General features: G+C 53.3%; 1 protein-coding gene and 1 pseudogene across 1 annotated transcript in view; both read right to left on the reverse strand.

The window, feature by feature from the left end:
- POLR2F (RNA polymerase II, I and III subunit F) overlaps window positions 1-25,865 on the reverse strand; it is a 75,993-nt gene that overhangs the window by 23,636 nt on the left and 26,492 nt on the right. The gene's annotated exons all lie outside the window — the stretch shown is intronic.
- On the reverse strand, window positions 23,011-24,670 carry LOC115852579 (uncharacterized; annotated as a pseudogene).

Consider the following 25,865-nt stretch of genomic DNA (forward strand, 5'->3'; position numbering starts at 1 on the left):
TGCCCTCCTCTTCCCTCCCCAACTCACGTCTTTTTTTCCCTCCTCTCTCTCTTCCAACATGTCATTACAGTAGAAACAAAAAGCGCGGGAACAATGCGGGCATTGACGAGGGCCCCCTCCCGGCCCCCTCCCCCCACGGTGCGTGCCAGCACTCTTTCCACCCGCCCAGGGCTGGAACCACTGCCAAAGGAGCCCTGCTAATAAACAAGAGGAACCAGATAAACCAGGAACACAATAGAGGGATTTGTTGCACTTAGAATGGTGGGAACAATGTCAACGTCGCGCGCAGCTGCTTCTAAGCCCCCACCCCACCAAGTCCTGCCAAGCAGCCCCCTCGTCCCCTAGCCCCTCTGATTTATGAAAGGTCAGAGGGCATCATGGCTAAAGGGCCCCTTCCTCCCATCCCTCGTTAACCCTTCGGACACAATGGTCCCTTCTCTGGGAGGTGGCGAGTGGGGGCGGGTGTCATGCACAGTACTTCCTGGAGCATCCTGGAGTTGGCTGGCGCAAAGGGAGGAGGAGCAGACTCCAAGATGCCTTCAGGCCAGGGGCTTCGTCTGGAGTCACGGCCTCATTGGTGGAGGCCTTCTTCTTAGTGACCCCCCAAGGCTGTGACCAGAGCCACAATTGGGTCTACAAGATGGCAACCTGTGCTGCTGCCTGAGTAGTGCATTCAGGGCAAAAGATTCATTCTCTGATGTCTTAGTGGGTGCTGAGATGTGAGGATAAGCCAGACATAGTCCCTAATTTGGGGAAGCACAGGTGATGAGTGTGTGGGAGCCCAGGGAAGTGGGCCTGAGACTGCTGGTGCACGGCAGGTAGTAAGGAGGACAGTCAAGGGAGAGTTCCAGGAGGAGGTGATGCTTGAGCTGAGGAGGCAGCACCGGCACGACAGGCAGCTCCCAGCGGGGCTCGGGAATCAGACACCCTCCTCCACCACTTTACCACAGCTTTTTTGTTAGCAACTTGGGGATAAGAAAAATACCCATCTCGCAGCGTACTTGGGAAGATGAATTAATCCAAATAAGGTACTTAGGAAACAGCCTGGCGCAAAGCAGTAAGTTTCAATAGCTGTGACCATTTTTATTATTGTTGGTGGTGGTGATGGTTGTGGTGCTCACAGCCACCCTGAGCCTCATAACATGGTCCCATAGATGGGGCAACTTAGGCTGGGACTCCCCTTGGACCACAGCTGGCATTTACAGAGCCAGGATTCCAACCCAAGTTTCCATACTCCAAATCCAGGAATCCTGCCTACTTAACTGCTTTGGGATGGACACTCAAATTAGGAATCTGGGATTATGGGACAGAGGAGTACTAAACGACCTATTTGGGAGCTAATCCCACAATGAACTTCAGCCCGTCTTCCCTCAAAAAAAAAAAAAAATCACATGGAATCCTCTTAGTCCCTTCACATTTAAGCCCAAACTGGAAGAAGTAAGATGCATAGGAAAGTCTCCTGTTCACCCACCTCTCACCTCTGTTAAGCAGGAACCTCCTGACAACGCCCTGACCATTCCTGCCCCCCACAAACCATCCCTACTACTCCTGCTGGGGCCTCAGGCTCCTTCTGTGGGCACTGACTATTCCTCCAGCAGAAGAAAGCCAGTGTTCATAATAATCACTAAATATCAATCCTTTAGGAAATCACCTTAGCTTTATCTTCAAAATATATCCAGAATGCCCAATCTCACTTCTATTCTACGTTGTACTAGAAGTGCTAGCCAGTGCAATAAAGCAAGAAAATGAAATAAAAGCCATACAGAGTGGAAAGGAAGAAGGATTACTACCTTTATTCACAAGCAACATAATCATCTATATAGAAAATCCTAAATAATCTACAAAAAAAAAACTACTATAAAAAAATGAGTGAGTTTAACAAGGTTGCAAAATACAACATCAATATACAAAAGAACAATTATATTTTTATATACTGGGAAAGCAGAAGTTAAAATTTTTTACATATCATTTAAAATAAAACCATAAAATGTGAAATACTTAGGGATAAATTCATATTACCAATGCATGGGACTTCCCTCGTGGTCCAATGGGTAAGACTCCACACTCCCAATGCAGGGGGCCTGGGTTCGATCCCTGGTCAGGGAACTAGATCCCGCATGCGTGCCGCAACTAAGAGTCCGCATGCCACAACTAAGAAGCCCAAATGCCGCAATGAATATCCCACATGCCACAACTAATACCCAGCACAGGCTAAATAAATAATTTTAAAAGTTTTTAGAAAGAAAATGAGTACTCCATTAAAAAAATGCATGATATAATAAGACTTAAGAGGCTAGAGAAGAAAAGACCTGACCTAAGTAACGTTGTACAATGGTATTTTCCCTAGATACTGTAAAGCAAGAAACAAAAGGAACTGTATACAAATATTATACGTTGGTAAATTAGTTTTTCACAAGGCCTGGGTTGGCAATTCTGAGGCAATTTTATATGTACACTAAGTTTGAACAAATAGGTAAGTATGCTACAGATAATGAGAGCCGTATTTCTCACTGTTAGAGAAAGAAATTACAAATAAGCAATGGGGAAAGCCTAGAATAAACCCTGTGGTGCTGGAAGAGGAGCTCAATTTCCCTCTCCTTGTCTGTGAGCTGGACTTAGTGACTCACTTCTAACAGATAGAGTACGAATAGGAAAAATAGTATCTTTACAGTGGAGGAACCTGGCAACCACAACCTTAACCAAATGGTCAAAGTTGACATCACCATTAATAAGGCCTATCCATGTCATGTTCCCCTTAATATGAGGTGATGAGAAGGAGACATCCCCTATGCAGTGGTTTTCCCCAAAATTCATACCCTCAGATTAATAATGAGAAAATATCAGAAAAACCCAAATTGAGGGACATTCTACAAAATGCCTGACCAGCACTTTTCAAAAACGTTGAGGTCATGAAACACAAGGAAAGACTCCTGAGGGACTGTCACAGATGGGAGGAGACTAAGGAGGCATGACAACTAAATGCAATGTAGGATCCTGGCTTGGATCCTGGAACAAAAAAGAGCATTAGAGGAAGCTGGATGAAGGGTATACAAGGACTCTTTGTACTGTCTCTACAACTCTCTATAAGTCTAAAATTATTTCAAACTAAAAAATTTTTTAACCTTATCACTTAATATAGCATAAAAATACTTAGGGATAAACTGGACAAAAGGTGAAACCTGTAAGACACTGTTGACAGAAATTAAAGAAGGACTTCCCTGGTGGCGCAGTGGTTAAGAATCCGCCTGCCAGTGCAGGGGACACGGGTTCGATCCCTGGACCAGGAAGATCCCACATGCTGCGAAGCAACAAGGCCCATGAGCCACAGCTACTGAGCCTGCACTCTAGAGCCCACGAGCCACAACTACTGAGCCCGCATGCCACAGCTACTGAAGACCCCGCGCCTAGAGCCCGTTCTCCACAACAAGAGAAGTCACTGCAATGAGAAGCCACTGCAGTGAGAAGCCTGCGCACCGCATCGAAGAGCAGCCCCCGCTCACCGCAGCTAGAGAAAGCCTGCATGCAGCAACGATGACCCAATGCAGCCAAAAATAAAAATAAATAAATAAATTTATTTTAAAAGAAAAAGAAATTAAAGAAGACATAAATAGAGAGATATAACATGTTCGTGGATTAAAAGACTCAATATTGTTAAGATATCAATTCCCCCCCAAAATTGCTCTATCAGATTAATTGAATCCTAATAAAAATCCCAGCAAGCTATTTTGGAGAAATTAACAAGCTGATTCTAAAATTTATATGGAAATGCAAAGGATCTAGAATAGTGGAAACAATTTGAAAAAGAACAAAATCAGAGGAATTATACTGCCTGATCTTAGGACTTATTATAAGGCTACAATAATCAAGAGTGTGGTCTTAGCATAAAGAAAGACATATAGATGAATGGAAAAAAAACAGAGAGCTCAATACTAGGCCCACACATATGGTCAACTGATTTTCAACAAAAGTGCAAAAGACACGTCATCAAGGAAAGGAGAGTCTTTTCCACAAATGGTACTCAAACAATTGAATAGCCACTTGCAAAAAACCCCAAAAAAACAAAAGGCAAAACAAAAAAAACAAAAATCTTGACGCTTATCTCACACAATATGCAAAAAACAAAAAACATAAAAAACAACATCTCATCACCTCCAAACAGATCACTATAAAACTTCTAGAAGAAAATATAGGAGAAAATCCTGGGGACCCTGGCCAGGCAAAGATTTCCTAGATACAACATTAAATGCACAACCCGTCAAAGAAAAAATTTATAAATTGGACTTCTTCAAAATTTAAAAATTTTGCTCTTCTGAAGGCACCATTAAAATAATGAAAAGACAAGCCAAAAACTGGGAGAAAAATATTTGCAAGTTGGACGCCTAACAAAAAACTCCGATCAGAATAATGAAGAACGCTCAAAACACAATAATAAGTAAATAAACAACCTCATTTTAAAAATGGGCAAAAGATTTGAAGAGACACGTCACCAAACAAGATATACAGATGGCAAATAAGTACATGAAAAGATGTTCAGGATGATTCGTCATTAGGGAAACGCAAATTAAAATCACTATACATTTATTAGATGGCCTAAAATTAAAAAGGCTGACCATACCAAGTCTGTGGAGGAAGTCGAACTCTCATACACTGCTGGTGGGAATGTAAAATGGTACAACTACCTTGGAAAATGGTATGATAGTTTCTTTTTTTTTAATAATTCTTTATTTATTTATTTTTGGCTGTGTTGGGTCTTCGTTTCTGTGCGAGGGCTTTCTCCAGTTGCGGCAAGTGGGGGCCACTCTTCATCGCGGCGCGCTGGCCTCTCATTATCGCAGCCTCTCTTGTTGCAGAGCACAGGTTCCAGACGCGCAGGCTCAGTAGTTGTGGCTCACGGGCTTAGTTGCTCCGCGGCATGTGGGATCTTCCCAGACCAGGGCTCGAAACCATGTCCCCTGCATTGGCAGGCAGATTCTCAACCGCTGCGCCACCAGGGAAGCCCTGATAGTTTCTTAAAAAATTAAATATACACCTTGCATACAACCCAGACATTCCACTCCTAGGTATTTACCTTCTAGAAATGAAATCATATGTACACACCGACCTCACATGAAAGTTCACAGCAGCTTTATTCGTAGTAGACAAAATTTGGAAACAACCCAAGTGTCCATCAACAGGTGAACAGATAAACAAATTGTGGTCTATCCATACAATGGCATATTCTTCAGTAATAAAAAGGATAAACTGTTGATACACACAATGACATGGATAAACTCAAAACAATTATGCCGAGTGAAAGAAGCCAGGCCCCCAAAAAAAGAGTGCACACTGTGTGATTCCATTTAGATATAACTCTAGAAAACGTGAATAAATCTACAGCGAATGAAGCAGATCATGGCTGCTTGGGGATGGGGTGGGGGTGGCGGGAGGGATGACCAAGGGACAGGAGGAAAGTTTAGGAGGTGACGGATATGTTATTTTCTTGACTGTGGTGATGTTTCACACGTGTATGCAGATGTGTCAAAACTCATCAAAGTGTACATTTTAAATATATGCAGTTTATTGTATGTCAACTATACCTCAATAAAGCTGTTAAAAATAGTAATTAAAAAAATTTTTTTTATAAACTTATTTTATTTATGTATTCATTTTTGGCTGCGTTGGGTCTTCGTTGCTGCGCACAGGCTTTCTCTAGTTGCAGCGAGCGGGGGCCACTCTTCGTTGCGGTGCGCGGGCTTCTCATTGCAGTGGCTTCTCTTCTTGCGGAGCATGGGCTCTAGGCGCGCGGGCTTCAGTAGTTGCAGCACGTGGGCTCAGTAGTTGTGGCGCATGGGCTTAGTTGCTCCGCAGCATGTGGGATCTTCCCGGACCACGGCTCGAACCCGTGTCTGCTGCATTGGCAGGCGGATTCTTAACCACTGCACCACCAGGGAAGCCCCCAAAATAGTAATTTTTACAAAGGAGAAACAAACACAGCCAGGAATCTGCCTACCACTCACAGCCACACTGGTGCCACCCTGGCCATGGCTGCCACCACCTATCCTCTGAATTACCTCAGCTGCTTCCTCACTGGTCTCCCGGCTCCTGCCCAGCCCCTCAGGCGGTTCTCAGGCCCCCTCACTCACTGCTCTTGTCCCTCCAACACCCCAGACACACTCCCACCTTAGGGCCTGTGTCCTGACTGCTCCCTCCGTCTGAAATGTTCTTTCCAGACACCCCTATGCCCAACTACCCCAAAAATCTCACGTCTTTACTCAGTGAGGCCTACCTTAATCACCCTGATTAAAGCTGTGAGCCACCCTTCCCTCCACTCCTGACACTGCTTTCCCTGCTTGACCTCCCCCCTTATTACATCATATACGATTAACTTATTTTGGGTTTTGTTTGTTTCCCTCAACTGGAGTTTGTATTTTTGTTATTGTTCACTGATGTAGCCTGAGGGCCCCTAGCAGGTGTTCCATAAATGTTTGTTAAAGGAATGTGTATTGTATTCCAAGTGTTCTAAGTGCTTTTCATAGATCACAGTGAGCTCCAGAAGGAGCACTGTAATTCTCCCCACTTTACAGATGGGGAAACTGACGCACGGGGAGGTTGAGCGTGCCCAGGGTTACTCCAGAGCCTTGTTCTTAACCAGTGTGCTCTGCCATCTCCTCCCCAGGGACTGGGTCACCAGGTCTCAGCTTCTGGTCACACCTGACAGCTACACCCCGATTCCTCCCAACCACTGGAATCCAGGCCCCGCCCCTACCCCAATTCCAGAGGTTGAACCAGATCTTATAACAACAACAACGAGAACCTTCCTGGTTTCCTCTTGGTGTTCTCTCTGCCTTGGTCCAAGAGAGACAGTAGAAAGGTCCATAAAATACAAATGGCTTCATTAAAAAGGGGGCAGGGGGGCCCTCCCTGGTGGTGCAGTGATTAAGACTCCGCACTTCCACTGCACGGGGTACAAGTTCAATCCCTGATTGGGAATCTAAGATCCCACATGCTGCGTGGTCTGGCCAAAACAAAAGGGGGGGGCGGCAGGGAGTTAGAGAGAGACAAGGGGGAATGTGGTAACACGCAGACCACACTCTGAGTGGGGCGTGATCCTGCCAGCGGGTCGCAGGGAGCCGACAATACTGTAATTCACAATGTTCTCAGGACAGAAATCAGCCTCGGCTACAACTAGTTTTAGTTCCCTCTCTCCCTCACTCAGGCATTCACGTGTTCACTGTTCATTATTCGGCAAGTATTTACAGGGCCTGCTGCGTGTGCACGGCACCTGTAAGGAGCAGAGTGCCCCAGGCCCGCCTTCTTGGGAACCAGAGGCCCCATGGCCCCAGCTCTGTTGTTTGCCCCCCACCAGAACCCCTGGGAGGCATCACTCCCACCCTCATCTAGCAGTTGTGGAAGCGGGGCTTGGAGGCACGGCCCAGCTTGATCCCCCGCCTCTGACCACCAGACGCTTCGGCTTCTCCACCAAGAAGGAGGAAGCTACCACGGCAACCATGGCTCCTGCCCCTCTCCCCACCTCCTCTGAGCCCAGGGCCTTCTTTTTTCTGGCTCATCCTCACAGGTTAAGACCCCGGTCCCTGCAGCTGGGTGCCCCCTCCTGCCCGGCAGCCACCCTGCCACCCCTCAGGGTCTGCTATGTCCCCGAGCATAGGTCTACCTGCTCCCCTCCACCCCCTGCCCTCTCAGGAGGTGCCCCTACCCTGCAGTCTGGGGCAGGTGCTGTCAGAAGACCCAGTGAGGAAGGGGTGGGGGCCGGCCAAAGACACAGTCACTGCTGTCTTACTGCTCCCCGCAGGCTCCCAGGGTGCCCGGCACTGTGTGCTGGACCTCAAGTCAGGAGTCAGGTTCAAGTTCCCAAGCTGAGCTCACCACTGGTGACCTCAGGCTCGTCCCTGACCCTCACTGGACCTCTTGGTTTTATTCACTGAAAAATGGAGCTCTTGTTACTAGTAAAATCCAAGTTCCTTCCAGATTTTTCGAGCCTTCCCCAAAGACTTTTGGGCTTCTTGTCTCCATCCTCCAAGCTCCAGCAGCCCTTCTCCCAGCCACTTGTGCAGAAATCGGGTGCCCCACCTGGCACTGTTTTCAGTTCTGCATAGGAAAGTGCTCTCAACCCAGGAACACTGTAAGCGGCTACTCAGAAATCCTCGAATTCCCCACAGCACAAGGCCCTGCAGACAGCGGGTGCCCACTGGTAACAATCTTTTATTTTTTTATTTATTTATTTTTCCTTATTTTTTTCGCTGCATCGGGTCTTAGTTGCAGCACGCGTTCCCTTCGTTGAGGCGCTCGGGGTTTCCCTCTAGTTGTGACACGCGGGCTTCTTTCTAGTTGTGGCGTGTGGGTTTTCTCTCTCTAGTTGAGGCTCGAGAGCTCAGTAGTTGTGGTGCGTGGACTTCGGTGCCCCGTGGCATGTGGGATCTTAGTTCCCCGACCAAGGATCGAACCTGCGTCCCCCGCATTGGAAGGTGGATTCTTCACTACTGGACCACGAGGGAAGTCCCTTTTTTTTTATTGTATTTCTTTTTTAATTTTTTGGCCATGCTGCACAGCATGCCGGATCCTAGTTCCCTGACCGGGGACGGAGCCCGGCCCCCTTTAGTGGAAGCGGGGAGTCCTAACCACGAGGGAAGTCCCAACAACCTTTTATTTTTAATGCAAGACTTTTCTCCTCTAGTCACAATAATGCTGTGAAGTGGTTATTAGTCTCTTTCATTGAAAATGAAGATTCAAAATATTAAGGGACTCACCCCCAGCCACACACCCAGTGAATCTCAGAATCAGGATTCCAACTCAGTTCTGTTGGCCTCTGGAGTTCAAACGTTTAAATATCTACAGTGTGTATTTGTTTGCTGACGGTGAGGGCATACCAAGAAAACACCGATGACCAGGGCTTGCAACCTTATGATCTGACGAAGTTAAATTTAGGTCAGAAAGCATTAACAATGATGAGAAAGTGAAATTTATAAAGCTAAAACTGAACATAATAAGGATATAAAAATATAAATATTTATGCACCAAATAACATAGTGTCAACATCGATAAAGTGAAAACTAGAGAAGATTCAAGGAGAAACTGAAGCATGCTAAGAATAGGGGACTTCAGCCAGCTTCTCTCAGTCCCTGACAGATCCAGTGAGCAAAAATAAATAAGAACCCATGGGATTTCCCTAGTGACGTAGTGGCTAAGAATCCGCCTGCCAACGCAGGGGACACGGGTTCGATCCGGGAAGATCCCACATGCCGCAGAGCAGCTAAGCCCTTGCACCACAACTACTGAGACTGCGCCTATGTGCCACAACTACTGAAGCCTGCGCACCTAGAGCCCACGCTCCACAACGAGAAGCCACCGCAATGAGAAGCCGCGTGCCCCAACGAAGAGTAGCCCCCGCTCGCGGCAACTAGAGAAAGCCCGCGCGGCGGCAAAGAACGAACACAGCCAAAAATAAATAAATAAATAAATTTATTTAAAAAAAAAAATAAGGACCAGAACAGCTTGCTGCCCGTGAAGCTGATGTAAACCCAAACTCTCAGATACGCACATGTACACAGATAAACCCCAAACATCTACTATGTCCTCCACCTAGAGACAAGCTCATCTAATGTGCGTTGAACTGCTCACACAGACACACAGACACATTCAGATGTACACATAGCTGCACACACGCAGGGATACAAGCGTGGAAACATTTACATCAAACTGTTACCACTCTCTGAACAATGGGATTAAGAGTGAGTTTTGCTTTCTTCTTTTTGTTTCTCTATATTTCCTAATTTGTCTATATCTCAGTTACATGTTTTTTTGACTTTTTTTTTTGGCCATCCATGCAGCTTGCGGCATCTTAGTTCCCCAACCAGGGATTGAACTCTCTTCCTCAGCAATGAAAGCATAGAGTCCCAACCAGTGGACCGCCAGGGAATTCCCCAACATTTTTTTAAACGCAGGGCACCTAGGAGTATGGTTAGTTGAAGGATCACACGATGCAGATTTCCGTTAAGTGAAACCTGTCTCCTGTTATGAGGATTCAGCCAGGAGATACGTCACGAAAGCGCCAGGCCCACAGAGAGCACTCGGGGAATAGCAGGTGTTGGTATCACCACCTGTTTCCAGCAGCATCTTTCACTCCAACCACTGCCTGATTAGTTCTTAAATCTCTCCTCCCCTTCTCTCTCCATCTTGGCCCTGTTCCAGCACAGGTCCTCATCATCTTTCACTGGGATTAACACCTCAGCCTCTCAACTGGCCTCCCTGCCTCCAGTCTCTTCCAGCACCTCCCTCTCCTCCCCCGCAGCATGCATCTTCCATGATGCTCTGAGAGTGAACAAGTCTGACTGTGTCACCACCCCCCTCTCCTTAAAATTTCTCCATGGCTCCCCACTGTCCTCAAGATAAAGTCCCCTGCCAACCTTTCTAGTGTCACTCTGGACCCTCCCCTGTTCTCCATACCCCAGGTCCAAAACACCTTGCTCTTCTCCCAAATTCTCCATGTGCTTCCCTTTCTCTGTGCCTTTGCTTCAGTTGCCACTAGGCTGCTTCTACTTCAATTGTCATCAGGCTGCTTTTCCCTCTGTTCAACCCCTTCTCTCTAAGGTTTGCCCCCAAATATCACCTCCACTGAGAAGCCTTCCTTGATTGCCACAGGCACAGCTCCCTTTGCTAAGCACTCTTAGTCCCTGGTGTGTAGAATCATTTCATAAGAGGGTACCAAACTGATCCTGCATCATATCAAACACATTAAAATGTATTCACATCACATAATATTGGGTTGGCCAAAAAGTTCATTCCGATTTTTCTGTAAGATGTTAGTTACGGAAAGACCCAAATGAACTTTTTGGCCAACCCAATAAATATAATCATTTAGCTTTAAACAAGTTTTAAAGGACTTTTGTGATTCTTCATTTGAAATTTTGATTAATTTCTATTTTGCCATTTTCTTCACATACTTTGAAGCTAGTGATTTTTTCTGTAGTTCTCAAACTTTTTGGGGGTCAATGAAAAGCCTTCCCCGCCAAAAGTTAAGAAGATACCCCCTGGTATTGTCAGCCCCCAAGGCTGACCACTACTGGGTACAATGAATTAGGTGTTTGTCTACCATCTCCTCCTCAGGACCATGAACCTCAAGGTCAAGGGGCAGTGCCTGATTCCCCTCTGTATCCCTGGTGGCCAGCAGACAGGCAGCATGGAGCAGGCACTCAGGCACTGTCCACAGAATGAGTAAATTCATGAATTCCCCTAAAAATCTATCTTTCGTCTCTATGAATCTAAGACAATGCAACTTGTATTTATTTCTGTATCTGTCAACTGTGTCTCTATAAAATGTTTCTGTAATTTATATCCGTTCTCTCCAAAGACCTCTGTTCATGTCACACTGTGTGAGTGCCCAGCGTGCACGCACTTGAGAACACGCATGTTTTACCTTTGCTGAGTCTCAGGACAACACCTTGAAATAGATCCTATTATCCCTATTTGACAGATAAAGAAACTGAGCCTCAGAGCAGGGAACTAGCTTGCAAGTAGGAGGTCACAGAGTGAGGACATAAACTCAGGACTGCCTGACTCCCTGTCCTCGACCTCCGTCACCACCCCGCCCTCCGTCACCACCCCGCCCACCGTCACCACCACCCCCCACCGGCCGCAGGGCCCAGCCATCGCTCCTCACTTACTCCACGTCCATTGCTCTGCTTCCAGGCAGGACACGGACCTTGCCTCCATCTGTACACTTCATCTTGCCAGCAGCGGGGTTGTCTCAACCATCACCCCATTCAATCCCATAAACGTTTCCCTAGTACCACGTCCCAAGCGCTAGGCTGAGAACTAGAGCTAATATAACGAGTGCCAAGGTCACCAGGCTATGAGCTCCTCAAGGGCAGGGACTGAGCCCAGAGCAGTGAGACAGTGGGACCTCATCAGCCTGCCCTTCACTTTGAGGATGTTGGCGAATGTCACCTTCCAACACGGGGCCCACCTCCCAGGCTGGGCAGGGAACTCCTGGGCTGCCTCCACCTCTCACCCAAGTTGAGTCTGTCCCTCTGGGAGGGGCCTCAGTCCAGCAGTCTCTGGACCTAGACCCCTAAACGGGGTTTGTAGAAGAGCACGGGGACAGGCCTGGCCAACTGCTGTCGTCCTCCCAGGGCCTCTAGGCCAGCGGGGTCCCAAAGGGGCCCTCCTGATAACCCCCCAGATAACAAGCACTTGACAGTTTGCCAAAGGCTCCCTCTCCTTTCTTTCAGTTGACCCTCTCTCCATCCCAGCTGGGGGTATGGAATTTTCCAGGCCCACTTGGCTGCTCGAGGCAGAGTTTGGACCAGGACCCAGGAGTCTAGACTCCAGCCAAGTGCAGAGGGGCTTGCAAGCTCTTCTCATCTCTCAGTACCTCAGAAAAGCCCCTCTTTTTTCTGGACCTCCGTTCCCCATCTCTACCATGAGGGGATCCGACTGGACAACCTCTAAATCCCTTCAGCTTCAACATGCCCAGAGTCTACCTGTTACAGAGGAGAAAACAGAGGCCTAGAGCTTTCCAGAGCTCCCAGAATGGCTGCACACTCTTTCCCTGCACCAGGCTATCGGGGGAGAGGCACCAAGTTCTAGAAGGACCAGCAGGATGGGTCACCAGGTGTGGAAATGATGCTGACACCAGGAGGTTTGGGGGCTGGGAATCTCACCCCCACCGAAACCACAGCCCAGGAGCAGCAACCATGGGCTTCCTACGATTCGCCCAAGAGCACACAGCCCGCCCGGAGCGGATTCAGGCAAACGGTGTGCAGGTGTGCCTTTCAGTCCGAGGGCAGCGGACGCTGCCCAGACCTCCAATAATGACGATAATCGCCATACAAATCGCAACAGCGCTCCGCAGCCTACGTCCGTGTCAGGCACTGTACACCTGTTACCTTCTCTTACCTCACAACAAAGCTGCCAGTTGAGTGTTACATGACCTCATTTACAGACGAGACCCCCCCACCCCCCGCGGGCTCAAGAAACTAGCGAGCTCCACTCCCGTCACACAGGCAGGAGGCAGGAGCCCTGCTCCCATCGCCCTAAAGCCCCCAACCTTTGCCCAGTGGCCTGGGACGCCCTCAGTGGGGTGGAGTCAGGGCACTGGGCTGAGAGACAAATGACCCGGGGGCAGGCAGTGTCTTCCTGGGCCTCAGCCTGCAGGTCTGCAAAAACAGGAGTTTGACCTGGAGCTTCTCCAAGGCCCGTCCTTAGGCCGTGACATTCAAGAGGCCTCAGAGGCCTGCAGGACCTCACGCACGGGCTACAGCCGAGGCTGACACAGCGAGGGGAGGCTGAGGCCTCGTGGTGGCTGCAGCGTCCCAGTGCCTACCACGAGCACACAGCTGAAGGTGCCTGCTGTCACCAGACAGGAATGTGTCTGCGCTGGACCTGGAGCCAGGACACTGGACCCTGGGACAGAGGGTACACGTCAGGAGCCCAGGCTGGCAGTCCGTGTTTCCAGAGGGAACACCAGGGACCCTTAGGCAAACACGGACTCTGACTGGGGGCGCCCAGGAGAGCAAAGCCGATGGCCCGCCCTGACAGGCCCATAGCCCAGGCAGAGTTCCAGGCCTCAGGGAAGACAGTCACGTGGGGATGGAGGGCGCAGCCATTCTGGGAAAGAGGGAAGACAGAAGGAGGAGACCCTTGGTGAGGGAATGACGGGACGGGGTCTCCATCCCGAGTGGGGCAGGGGCACATGTGTGACGAAAAGCCAGACTCATCTTAGGGCCATGGACCCACCCGCCAGGGCGGGCTCCTGTTCCCAGCGGACCCCGATGCCCTTCCTCTGACATCTCTGCCTCAGGCCCCTCCCCCCACCCCCACCCCAACTCTTTTACTCTCTCTCTCTCTCTTGCATTCCTCTGGGAGCCGATCAGGGCTTGAATGACACCCCAGATGACTCTTTGCTATTAATTCCCACACAGAGAATGGGCCCCTTGTTCTCCTCTCCCGGAGGAATAGCCGTGCCCAAAGCCATCCCAAGAGTTCCTGACTTAACCCTTCTCCTGGCCACTCCTCTGCATGTCCCCACACCCGGGGCCATGGGGCCAGCAGGGGATGAGGTGCAGAGAGGGCATCTAGGAGAAACAGGGGCCCCTCCAGCCCAAGCTCCTGGAATGAAGTCCCCGCGATGGGAGAGCAGGGCCACCCTCACCTTCCCGGGGGAGCCTGAGGCTCTCGCCAGACCCTGGTGGCCAGAAGGCCTCTCCCCCGCAGTGTGGGAGGCCCAGGACCTACAGCCTCCCCCCGGGCCAGCCTGATGTCTCTGGCCCCCTGAGACGCTCCTTCAAGGGGCAGCTGGGAGGCTTGGACCCTCGGTCCCACCCTGGCCCCGCCCTGGCCCCGAGGGGGTTAACAGGACCAGAGGCCCGCCCGACACCACCTGTCCGGGCAGGTCACTGAGGAGAGACAAGAGGTGCCCGTGGCCTCTTTTGATCCTCTGAGCCTGGAGGACAGGGAGGAACTGGCCTGTTGAGTCAAAACCCACCATCTCTTCACTCCCTGTCCTCACCCCCACCCCCACCAGCTTAGACAACGAGACTGCGCAGAGCTTCACGGGCCGTCGAGGCCAGCCCCTCACTGCTCAGATGGGGAAACTGAGGCCCAGAAGGGCGAGAGCACGGCCCCCGTCCCTCCGCAAGTCTGTAGCACAGCCCCGTCCCCAGGTCCCTGGCTTTTGGACCGAGACACTGTCTCCTTCCCCATACTCCCTCCGTTTCCACGTTCCACCCTCCCCTGCTGCTGTCCAAGTCCTGCAGGCCTGCTGTGCGACCTTGAGCAAATCATCTTGGCTCTCTGGGCGCTGGAAAACTCACGCACAAAGGGAACCCAAAGACCTGCTCTGCCACCAATATCTGCAACCTTTGCCTCTTGCCCCAGAATAAGGTACAGATCCTTGGGTCTGACTCAATGAGGACCGTCCCAGGGAGGCTTGAACTCATCCTCTGGCCTCATCTCCTGCCTGGCCCCAACCCAGACTCAGTGCTGTGGGAGCACGGGGCAGGGGGTAGGGGTGGGGCGGAGGGAAGGCCTCAGAGGCAGCGGCGGTGATGCTGGAAATAGAAAGAGGGAGACGAGGTGCTGGCACAGACCCGAGGGAGCAACAGGGGGACCAGGGCATGGCAGTGGACCGGGCAAGGTGGCCTGGGGTGAAACAAGCTGGAGAGGTGGGCTGGAGCCAGGCGGGGAGGACCCTGAAGGTCGGGGCAGGAAGCCCAGCACCCTTGGCCCCGAGAGCTGCTCTGCCGCGTTCGTTCGCACAAATCTCGGTCTCTCTAAGTCACCTCTCCCCACCTTTCTCATTTTCCCAGGGCCCTCTACTCCCTGGCAGCCTCCCCAGACTTCCCGGTAGACAGCGATAGGGCAGGTGAGGGACGGTAGGGGGGTGAGCCAGAGATATAGAGAGAAACAGAGAGGTAGAGACAGACAGAAAGATGAGATTCTGAGAGCAGACCCAGAGGCTGGAGAGAGAGCATGAGGACATAGACAACTCCAGCCAGGGGCAGAGAGGGCCAGAAAGGGAAGGATGCCAAGACAGAACCACCAAATGCAGGTTCAAAATGAGGGAGCTTCCCAGAGGGGGCGGGCTGCGGACATAAAGAAGACAAGTGGAAGTGATGGAGGGAGAGAAGGAAGTCAAAGCAGAGAGAAAAACCAGGCCGTGGACAAGAGGCGGTGACAGAAGAGGAAAAGGGAGAAAGCGAAGGTCAGGAGGAAGAGGAGGGGCGGACGCAGTGGGGGCAGCCCTGGCTGCGCTGCTCAGGCCCCTCCCAGGCTCCTCTGCGTTTCCAGCAGGTCCACACAGCCCCCATGGGCCCCTGCAGCCTGCACACCTACCGTGCTCCCGCGCCACGCAGGAGGACTCGGCCATTGGCTTTGGAGGGCCTGAGCCGAGCCTCTCAGGACACAGCAGGCAGGAGGGCACCACGGAAGTCCAGAGGAGCGGCCTGCCCAAGAGGCTGGAGATTTGAGGCTGAGGATGGGGGCCTTAGGGACCATCTCTTCCAGTAGTTCCCCCACCAGCTGCAGCATAATCACAGTGGAACTTTCAAAAGGAAATCCCACCCAAATCTACGACTTGGAATAAGACCTAGGAATCAGTGTTTACAACAAGCTCTCCAATGAGCTTGCAGCGACGCCAGGTTTGGACCACACTGACAGATGAGGAGGATGCTGGTGGCCAGAGAGGGGCTGTGCCCCACCCCAAGGTCACAGCACAGTTCCCTGCAGAGCCGGGCCTCACAGTGAGGCCTCCCCGGTCCCAGCCCGGGGTCACAGGGTGGTCCGCACAGTGCCAGGCACACAGGAAGGGCTGAAGTGGGCAGTGCCCTCTCCCTTTCCCTCTGTCCCTCTAGCCTCAAGGCTCTGGATCCAACTCTCCAGGGGTAGCCAGGGCAGTCGCCATCCTCAGACCCAGAAATCAAATAGGGGAGAGGAAGGCATTGGGCCAGAATGGGATTTCTAGCCCCCATTTCCCTGCCCCCGTCCCCCTAGTGCCAAGGCCTGGGGCTGCCAGCTCTAGCCAGAGATGGGGGTGGAGGGTGGGGCAGGAGGGAGGGGGAGAAGACACGCGTGCTTCCTGCCCCCCAGCCCCCCCCCACACACCCCCTCCGCTCTTTCCCTCAGCCTCCTTGGGCTCAGGGCTGGGTCCCCCGGAGCGGTGGTGTCTGAAGCTGACAGATCTGCCCTGTCCTTCCTGCCTGCTGGGGGAAGGGGTGGAGCTGGCTGGGAAACTGGCTCAGATGCCCCATCCCCTCCACCCCTTCCCTACATCCTCAGGGGCTTTAGGTGTCCCACGAAACCTAGCCTGACCCTCCAGGCGCCCCGCGTTCCAGAAGGAGGAAGAACACTGGCCTGGGAATCAAGACACTTGCCTCCATCACATGAGAGACCCTGGATGAGTCTCCTCCTCTGACCCGCAGCCTCTCCCCTCTCATCACCTCTCCAGTCCTCTCCCCACCTATCCTCCCCATGAGGCTATGTTTGTTCACTCATTCATTCATTCATTTACTGGGCACCTCTGGGGTGCCAGGCGCTCAGCTGATCACCAGGGGTTCATGAAGCTGACATCCTTGTGGGAGGAGAGACAATGAATAAATCATCTCGGGAATTCCCTGGAGGTCCAGTGGTTAGGACTCTGCGCTCTCACTGCCGAGGGCCCAGGTTTGATCCCTGGCCAGGGAACTAAAATCCCATAAGCCATGGCACAGACCACCAAAAAAAAAAAAAAGAAGAAGAAGAAGAAGAACTAATCTCACAATAAATAAATAAATATATGATCATAAGTTGCAGTGAGTGCCGTGCTCTCGCCCTTCTGGGCCTCAGTTTCCCCATCTGAGCAGTGAGGGGCTGGCCTCGATGGCCCGTGAAGCTCTGTCTAGTCTCATTGTCTAACTGGTGGGGGTGGGGGTGAGGACAGGGAGTGAAGAGATGATGGGTTTTGACTCAACAGGGGGCTGTCAGAAAGGATAACTGACACTGGAGGACTGGGGAGGTGACTCTGCAGACCTTTAGGCTGAGCCCAAAGGAGAAGCCAACGAGGTGATGGTGGAAGCGCATTCAGCGGAGGGAGGGCATCCCTGGGGGCTCAGAGGCCTGAGATTAGGGAGGTGGAGGGTGGCCACTCTGGCTGGAGTCTGGGGTTGAGAGTGGGGCCAGGTCATGCCAGACCAGGCTAAAGGTTTGGGATTTTGACCCTAGGAGCCATGAGAAGGAAACATTTATTTGATCCATCTGCAATCTGAGGTTTTATTCCCCCTACGTGCACGTGTGTCTGTGGCATCTATGTGCATTAGAACAAATGGGTGAATGGCTGACCACGGAGAGTGAACTGAGGGTCCTGCCCACAAAGGGCTAACAGGATGCTGGGATGCAGGCCAGTGGACAGGCTCTCTCGGGAGAGGAGACGTGGGGCGGGGCTGTCAGTGAGTTCTCTCCCCGGTCAATGAGATTCAACTAGCACTCACTGAGCACCTGCTATATGTTCACATGCCCAGACCTTAGCAGCTGCCTCAGGGAGACAAAACCAGATACGAGCATTTTCCTATAGAATCCCGAAACCCCTGACAGTAAATCTGAAAGCACCCCCAGATATCTCAGAGGCCAACTCCTGCATTGTACAGATGAAGGAATGAGAGGCCCCAGAGAGGGTGGCTGACCTGCCCAACGTCACACAGCAAGAGTGGAGACCTTGGCAGAGTCAGAAGCAGCTCCTCCCACTGCACCTGCCAAAGCTGAGGCACGGAGACTTCCACTCAGGGTTGTAGCCCCAAACAGGAGATCTTCAAACTCTGACTTCTCAACCTGCCACCTGGATACAAAATCCCCGTGCCTGGCAGCCTCAAGGATATATTACACTTTCTGCTTGAATCAGAGCACCCCCAGGGCTGTGCCGAGTCCTGTGCTCTTATCGCAGTAAGTACAACTCTCGCCCCTAGAAAAGGAAGAGATTTTCCTGGGTGCATTATATCCACGGCATTATTTTACCTGACACGACCTGGAAAATGCTGGGCAGCAGGCAGCAGTTGAGATGAGTAGAGAAGGCAATGACCAAAAGGCCTGCCTTTCGTCCCAGGCACCGTGCTAAGCACCCGCCCTTCCTTGTTTCTTTCACCTTTGCATTCCCATGAGGCAGGCAGTGTTATCCTCATTTTACAGATGAGCAAACTGAGGCACAGGAAGATTACAGGACTGGCGCGAGCCCGCTGCTGGTTAGTGGGGCAAGGACTGGATTTGAACCCTGGTCTCTCTGGCTCTGGGTCTCAGGCTTCTCATCACTCAGCTCCTTTCTTCATTATAAAGTGACATCGACAAAGGATAAAGTCATCTCACTGTGGGGAGGCTGTCCTCCAAGCTCACACAAACACTGAAATCCCACCGGATCACCCATTTTCACTTTCAGGGAACAGAGGTAACCTTGCGAGAGCAGGGATGCACTCACAGCACCAACCTCAAACGGGCATCCCTGGTTCCATGTACACCCAGCCCAGTCCCCTGCCATCTGGCATCCACAGCCTGGTCCTGGGCAATGCCCTGGAGGACAAAAAGGACAGGGAATCCAGAATGGGAAGACTCGGGTTTTTCCAGTCACCTCCTAAACTGGCAAACCTGGATAAGCCCCTCCCCACAAGCTGCCCAGTTGTTGCTCAGAGCAGCAGCCCCTCCAGGGACAACACCAGGAGTCCCATCTGATAAAGGCCACCCTCAACCCTCCTCACCCATCCTTTCTTTCCTCCACCGTCTCCACTCTCTTCATCCTCACTCAAGTCTGCCTAATAGGTGTGTGGGAAAGTCTGAATGAATGAACCGACTCCCAGCTCGTCCACAAGCTCCCTGAACACAAGCTGAGCGCTCGCCTCTCTTTATTACCTCACAGACAGCCGAGGGTGGGTCTTCAGGAAACCTGGGGCAAAAAGTCCTGGCAGAGAGGTCAAGTTCCAAGACCAAACGGTCATGTGACCTCAGCCAATCACTTCCCTTTCTGCTTTTGTTTAGTGGGATGATGAACCTGCCGATGGGAGAACATCTAATAACAGCGCTTGGACGGGACAAGAAGCAGTGACTTCTATCAAACCCAAGGTCAACCGACAGCCACGCTTTGAGGCAGATCCCCGAGATGCTAATAACAATGGCTGCCATTTACCGAGCCCCATAATGTGCCAGGCACTGTCCTAAGTGTTTACACACATGATCTGCCTTAATCCTCACCCTGACTTGGAAGGAAACTGAGATTCAGAGGCATTAAGGCATTTGCCAAGGACACACAGCTAGGGAGCGGGGCCGCCAGGATTCAGACCCTGAGCTGCCTGACTCGAGAGCCCCACACCTCGCTGCCTGTGTATGTTCATCGACCTGCAGGGCACTCGTTCATCTGCATCACTGTGCACCTTCTGTGTGCCAGGCGCCGTAGAGGAAGGTGAGAAAGACAGCTCACAGACCCACAGCCCCGCAGGCACAATGTCCTGCTGGAAAGGTGACGGAGTCAGGGCACAGGGGAGGCTCCATGCCTCGACCAACAGGCAAGGCGTCCTGTGGGCGGGGCTTGGCCTGCGGGGTTCGGGCCACACAGGGTGGCGGGGAGAGGAGACGTGGCTGCAGTTTCGGTCAAGGGCGGGGGTAAAGGGGGCATGGGGGTGGTGGAGCTCTGTGCTTGCACTGAGGGGAGTGAGTGTGGCAAGGGGGTCACCAGCATCCTTGGGGAAGGGTCAGGAATGAGGGGGAAAAGGACCCCTCCCACCCCGAGCAGGGAAGGGAGCAGAAGCAGGCGCTGACCAGAAGGTTGTTCTGGTAAGGGCAGAGGCACCGCCGTCCTCATCCAGGAGCCCTCCCCCTCTCCAAACTCCCTGCCCTCCAGGGAATTGAGGACCATGCCCTACGGGACACCCAGGCTCCTCACGGGAGCACGCCACCTTCTTCTCGACTCTTAGGAGAAAGGAAGGAGGAGAGAAAAGGACCAGAGTCAGAGGAAAGGCGTTAGGAGAAGGATAAGGAGGAAGAGGAGTTGGGGTATTTTAAACAAAGATCCATTTCTTGGGGCTTCGCTGGTGGCGCAGTGGTTAAGGATCCGCCTGCCAATGCAGGGGACACGGGTTCGAGCCCTGGTCTGGGAAGATCCCACATGCCGTGGAGCAACTAAGCCCGTGCGCCACAAGAGAAGCCACCACGATGAGAAGCCCGCGCACCGCCACGAAGAGTAGCCCCCGCTCGCCGCAACTAGAGAAAACCCGCAGGCAGCAACGAAGACCCCCCCCCCGCAGCCAAAAATAAACAAACAAACAAACAAAGATCGTTTCTTATCTGCAGCACTTAGAACTTTCAACACCCTCAAAGGCCCTGCATCTTTAAGAAGACAAAGTGGAAAGCAGTATTTCCCAAACTTACTAGACCACAGAACTGTCTCTTCAAGAGATGCCGATCAATGTCTAAGGAACACCGAGGGCCCTGAGGCAGCACCTCGGAAACACTGGGTCAGGCATTGGCCTCTTGTTTTGAAATAAAATTCACAGGCTGTTGAATCTGGAAATGCCCTCGGAGATAACCTAGCCTGCCTCTCATTTTATAGATTGGGAAACTGAGGCCTAGAGAGGGAAGAAGGCGACAGAGGCAACACAGGACCCCCACAGCCCGGCTGGGACTTGACCTCCCTCACCCCCGTTTGGCCATGGAGGACCTCGGCCGTGCCAGGGTTCTGGGTTTCCATGCAGGTCTCTCTCATCAAAGTCTGAGCTCCTCGAAGCAAGGTCTGGCCTCCAGCACCTCCCTACCCCAGCTCCTGGCTCAGTGCCCCGCACAGAGGGCACATTCACAAAAGTTCACTGCAGCGTGAGGTTTGGGGAGACACCAGGAAGGGCTTTCCGGCAGCTGGGTTCAGATGACAGGAACGAGCAGTCTCTGCTCAGGGCTTCTAAGAAGAGGGCAGAGGCCAACTGCCCTGAGGCAGCGCTGGGCACTGGCCCCGGCTTCCTTGTTCCCGGAGTGGGTGCGGTTGGGAGGGAAGGAAGACGCAGGCCCCAGGAGCTGCCTTCCTGGCGCAGGTCCTCAACCCTCAGCTTGGACCAGAAACAGGGACGGGAGAGAGCGCTTGTCGGGACAGGCCTGGAATGCTGTCCTCCCCCCTTCTCCCCCCCCGCCCCCCCCCCCCCCCCCGCTGCCACCAGCACTCAGGCCCTCCACCTCCAGGAAGCCACTCCTGCCCACCCCAACCTTCCTGATCTTTCTCCCCTTGGAACTCTGATGGCAACTCCACTCAGGGAAGACTCCCTGAGGTTGTGCTGGGGCCTCGAGAGGCCAAGACCAAGAGGAAGGCGTGGCCCTGCCCTCGGGGAGCTCCCAGGAGGAAGGGGAGACGGGCCTGGATGCCCGGCTCGCTGCGCAGTGAGGAGGTGAGGCAGCTATGAAGCCATCATCCTCTCCTCCACCGGAAAGTAATACAGGAAAAGAATTCCAACCAGGGCGTGTCCTGGAGTGCGTCCCTGAAGAGAGGGCCTCTGAGCTGGGCTGCAAGCAGTGACGACGGGGAGGGGAAACGCAGAGCAAGTGCAAAGGCCTGGGGGGCGGTGGGGGGCCGTGCCTGGGGTCCAGAGGCAGTAGAGCAGCATATGATCAGAGGCTGGGCTACGAGGGAAACTGCGGGCACCAGGCCGCGCCCTCCCATCATTAGCTGGGTGAGCCCGGGCTCATCACTGAACGTCTCTGTGCCTCAGTTTCCTTCCTAGGAGGAGAATAATGACAGCACCTACTGAGAGAGTTGTTGAGACTCCAGGGACAGAGGGGCCCGGAGCTGGGCCGGCCCACAGGGGGGCTGTGGAAGTGCGGGCCTTCGCTGTTGAGGGGCACAGCAGGAGAGGCCTGCCCGTGAGGAGGTTATCACGCACCGCCCTGGTCTGATGCTGGGATTCAACAGGCAGATTACAAACTCCTGAGGTGAACACCTGTGCACTTGAACCGAAGTGAGCCTTCCCCACCTCTCGGTCCCTAAACTACTTTTTCTAACTAACTGCGGAGCACTTACTCCACACCAGATGTGTATGTGTGTGTGTTCTTTTCTTTTTTTTTTTAATTTCGCCTCCCTGCATGGGGTGGGATCTTAGTTCCCCAAACAGGGATCAAAGCCAGGCCCCAGCAGTGAAAGGGCCGAGTCCTAACCACTGGACCACCAGGGAATTCCCTGTGTATTCTTATTTAATTCTCCCATCCACTTGGGATACGGTGATATATAAAATCATCAACATTTTATACATGCAAAAAGCAAGTCCTGAGAGGTTAAAAGCATAATCCACCCAAGGCCATCTGGATACTAGTGGCAGGATTTCCTGACTCCAAGACCAATGCTCTTTCTACTGCACCCGAACCCAGAAGAACACACCTGTCCAGAGGTGGGGGAGCTCCCACCACCCCCCCACCGTACACTCACCCAGACTAAGCTTTTGTCTCAGTCAGTATTGTACCCTTGACCCTGACCTGTGCCCCTCAGCCCTCCCCCTTTCCAATGCACAGCCCCTCCCCTGCCACACCCCACAATTCCCTGCACACCCCAGGGTCACTGCAGTTCTGGTCTCCAGCTCTGGGGTCCAGAGCCCAGCACTCTCCCCTCTCCCTGGAGATTTTGGGACTTGCAGAGGGTCACCGCCACCTCGGGGTTCCAGAGACCCCAGTAAGGGAAAGCAAGGCCTCCCAGAGAGCTTCAAAAAGGAAACATGTCTGGACCCCATGCCCAGAAATTCAGAATTAGCCAGTCTGCAGGGGATCCAGGCTTCAATGTTTCTTTAAGACTCCACAGTGACCCTAACGTGGAGCGAGACTTAGAAGCGGTACTCAAGGCGATTGCTGGGAGCTGGTCAGAAGCGGGGAGCTGGGCCCAGGCCTGAGGAACGAGTGAGGGGACAGCCTGGCCCACGCAGGTCTCACCCTCACAGTGCCTAGAGGTGGGAAAGTGCCTTCCCTGCTCGGCCCTGGCTCTGCTGAACAGGAGATTTCACCGTCTCACCTTGGGGTGTTCTGAGAGGCAGGCCAGGCAAGATGCTCATCACCCCAGGGGACAGATGAGCCACTGGGACCCAGGACGGGGAGCCAAGGGTGGGCCTTCCACAAAGCAGGGCCAGTGCCCCGAGAGGAGGACTCGGGGAGCTAAGGGGTTAAGGGTCACAGCGAACCAAAGCAGCTCCGCCAGGCAGGGGCATCAGCGGGCTTTGGGCTTTGCGTTTGACTGACAGAATTTCATTAGCTCTCCTCCTCCAGGGGCCCATCTGAGGAGTGAATCTGGGACCAGCTTCACAGAGCCCAGGTTGGATCGCAGAAAAACCCTGACACTCCTGACAGGCCTCTGCCCAGGGAAGGAAGCCTGAACCTCACCATTATACTCTCATGTTGGGCCCTCCCTGCTGGGGAGAGAGAACAGGCCAGAGAGTGCACCAGGCATCACACCTCACCCGGAATGGGCAGGTGGGATTCAGGGTGGGGCAAGGGGGTCACCAGCATCCTTGGGGAAGGGTCAGGAATGAGGGGGAAAAGGACCCCTCCCACCCCGAGCAGGGAAGGGAGCAGAAGCAGGCGCTGACCAGAAGGTTGTTCTGGTAAGGGCAGAGGCACCGCCGTCCTCATCCAGGAGCCCTCCCCCTCTCCAAACTCCCTGCTCTCCAGGGATGCACATGGACCCTTCACCCTCCCCTGCTGGAGAAAGCTGGGCCCCAGGGGCCTGCAACAGATGGAGGGGATCAGAGTTGCCCGCATGGTGGGCAGTGTGTTCACAGCACGGGGTACCCCACCCACGCACAGCCTTGGGCATCTCACGGCACTGTACCCCTGCCCCCCTGCAGGCCCACCTGCCTCATCCAGCACCTCTCAGCAGAGAGCCCACATAGCACTGTGGAAACAGGAAGAGAGGGACAGAGGGAGAGAGAGACAGAGGGAAGGGAAGAGAGAGGCCCCTTCTGTCCAGTGTGGCTTTTCTGCAAACCCAGAGCACCCACTGCCCCCCCACCCCCATCCTGGCACAGCTGGGCCAAGGAGGGTAGGGGAGGAGGCGGGGAGTCGAAAGGGGAGCTGTGGGACCCCACACCTGGCTTCCTACCCTCCACAGCCACCCCTCCCTGCCCCAGGGGGTCTCAGGCCGAGTCACAGACGCCACAGGCACCACACCTCCTCGAGAGGAGGAACCGAGGGGTGGAAGGATGAGCGGGGACCCACCGGGATCGAGAGATGCCACGCAGGCGGGCAGCGGGCGGGCAGCAGCGGGTGTCGGAGACTGCTGAGGGTAGCCAGACACGACCGGCTGGAGGCTCGTCCCTCTGTCCCTCTGTCCATCCAGGGCGGCTCCTCTCTGGGCGGTTCTGAGGCCAGGCGGGCGCTGTTAAAAAGCTTTTTATGTGTGTGTGTGTTAATCACATGATTGCCGTTCACCTGTATTTCGAACAAAGACAGCTCACTGTTTCAAGGCCCCGAACAAGAGTCTGGGCACAGGGAAGAGAAGGGAGGCGGGGGGGGGGGGACGGGGGGGGGAGGAGGGTTGGCAGCGCCGGGGGTGGCGTCGAGGAAAACTGGGGGGAGATTGTCCAAGGCCGGCGAGCGACAGAAAGAGAAAACCCTTATCAAACTCCTAATTCACTGGGCTCCGAGGGCCCAGACACACTGGCCCGATTGTCTGGCTGGTTGTGTGTGTGCGAGCGTGTGTGTGTGTGTGTGTGTTCCAGTGTCCGCTCCTCCCACCCCCAACATGCCTTCGCCTCGTGTGACTACCTCATTGTGTCCCACTACCCACCCCTCCACCCCCTTGGCCTTTCCCAAGCATGAGGCCTTGCCTAGGCCCCCTTCCCAGCCCCACTCCACACAGGACTCCCTTGGGGTGGGCCTGGGGCCTCGCCCAGCTGCTGAGGAGCTCAGAGCCATCCATGGTCGCCAGTGCGGCCCAGGCTCCATCTGTCCTCCACACACACCCTCACCTCTGCCTCAACACCCACCTTCTGAGAAGAGAGAGGGGCTGCGATCTGTGGAGGAGAGGCCTGGGGAAGCCTTAGATGATGAGCAGGACAGAAAAATGGAGGGGTCACCCTGCTGGGGACGGGGCTGAGGGGAGAAGGGAGCAGAGAGGAGGAAGAGAGAGGCAGGGCGACTCCCCACTCTTTCTCGGGGTGGGGGGGGGAACATCACGATAACCAGGATTGAGACTCACCCTACCAGGGTGGAGGGAGTTGGGTGCCAGGAAGTGGGGCCCCAGAAGCCTTTCAGACCTACTTGGAGAGGGACCCCAGCCCAGCTCAGGCCCAGCCTCCTGCACGTTAGTCCTGTCCCTCTACCTTGAGCCAGCCCAGCCCTTGCGGTGCTGGGTGTCCAGTGAGAGGGGACCAGGGGCTGGGGCATCTGCACTGGGCAGGGGGTGT

The sequence above is a fragment of the Globicephala melas genome, chromosome 10, assembly GCF_963455315.2.
Source record: "Globicephala melas chromosome 10, mGloMel1.2, whole genome shotgun sequence".
Lineage (NCBI taxonomy): Eukaryota > Metazoa > Chordata > Mammalia > Artiodactyla > Delphinidae > Globicephala > Globicephala melas.